This window comes from Silene latifolia, chromosome Y (assembly GCF_048544455.1).
Source record: "Silene latifolia isolate original U9 population chromosome Y, ASM4854445v1, whole genome shotgun sequence".
Classification (NCBI taxonomy): Eukaryota; Viridiplantae; Streptophyta; class Magnoliopsida; order Caryophyllales; family Caryophyllaceae; genus Silene; species Silene latifolia.
Window position 1 is genome coordinate 173541344 of NC_133538.1, and position 1939 is coordinate 173543282.

Sequence of the window (1939 nt, forward strand, 5' to 3'; positions counted from 1 at the left end):
TCTAGTGTAAGAAATGTATCCTTCTCTACATCTTGTGAAATCTAGAGAAATAAAAACTCACATAATCTCCTCTCTTGACCGAAATATTCAAGAGTAAAATTACAATTTATATTGTGTCAATTTTATAGTAAAACTAATATTATTACTAGATCTAAATAATATTGGTTATTAAGAGATTCCTTGGGTATATGCTTTTGGGAGGGATTCTATATTTGAATCCTTGTTCTTCCATTTGGAGAGCTCAAGAACAAGTGAGTAGGAGAACTCACTTGTGCCCATATATCCGAAAATCACAATGTAAGATGATGGTTTCTTCTTTATATTGTTTTAATGTTTGCATGCATAAGTTCCACCATTTAATTTTATGACAAATTAAAATAAAACATATATGAGTATGTTAGTATATAAGATCTACTTTTCCTTCAAAAAGATCTACAGTCAGACTAGAAGGATGTAGAGGGATACCAAGGTATTTAAACGGGAAGGAACCCTCAACAAACCCAGTTTGAGTAAGGATCAAATGCTTAACAGCTGCTCCAACACCAGCAAAATAAATGTTAGTCTTGCTGGGATTGGGGGTAAGACTAGAGAAACCAGAGAAGAGATTCAAGCAATCCTTAACAGCCAGTATAGAAGGAAGGTCTCCTCTGACAAAAACTAGCAGGTCATCAGCAAAAATGAGGTGTGTTAGATGAAGTCTGACACACTTAGGGTGATAGCTAAACTGGGAGGCATCCTTCATATTCTTGAAAATTCTAGTGAGGACCTCCATGCATAAGACAAACATGAGGGGTGAGAGGGGGTCACCTTGCCTTAGCCCCCTCTTTCCTTCAAAAAACCCCTCATTGCTCCCATTGATCTTCAAAGAGAACCTGGAGCTAGTAACCAGGGTAATAATCCTGACACGTCTGTCGCGTACCTGTCAAAAATACCAACTGGCTCTAACTAATATAGCTAGGGAAGTCGGGTCGAATCCATAGAGAGGTAGGAAATTGTAGCTTAATCTAAGTCCGTCAAGGTAATCAAATGGGGGGTTTTTAAATGTGATGTTATAAACTAATAAGAATAAGGAAGAGAAATAAGAGGAAGGAATTAATCAGATAAGGAGAAACAGCTAAGACAGACGGTTCACCATAATCATTCAGTCAAGTAATCTAGGTCCCAGGTCAATGCAAATACGGTCTAAGGGGTAACGAATGTCACCTTTCGGTCCTTAATTCACCCTAGAGCGTAAATAGCTTAGCTTTCGCCCTCACTACAATACCCTATTGCTCGCTACTAGTCTTGCCTTTTCCAACCTTTTGGTCCAGGTCAAGGATCACTAAGGTATAAATGTCTAATCGCGTCGACTCAATCAGACAGATACAATTAATTGTAGCATTTAAACAACAGAGATTATACCCGCATTAACCCAATAAATCGGCTACTATTCCCTCATGATTATGGATCCCCTATAGTCTTAGCAGGGGGAGAATTAGCTACTCATTACCGTCAAATTAACAATAATGACAAATAGATAATTAAAACTAAACATGACGATAGAAATAATAAGGATTGAATTAAAGCAATTATGATAACAATTAAAAGAGGGAAGGAATTTAAGCAATAAATAAGATTAAAGATAAAAGTAGAATAGTAATACCAATCGCAAAATCCAAATCCGAGTAGCAAAGTGTAAAGGAAGAACAAAAATCCAAGAACAGTAGTCTTAGGTAGAGTAAAACGAACGTCCGAAGAGAGAGCAGTAACGTAGTCCCTCTCCTCTATCTTATACGAAAAATCCATCCTAAAACCTAATCCATGGACTAATTACAAAAGCCCATAAAATAATTAGGCGGGAATTAACTAAAGCAGGACAAACCACTCGATCGAGTAGAAATAAACTACTCGATCGAGCAAATGAACGCCAAACCACTCGATCGAGTAGTAATAAACCACT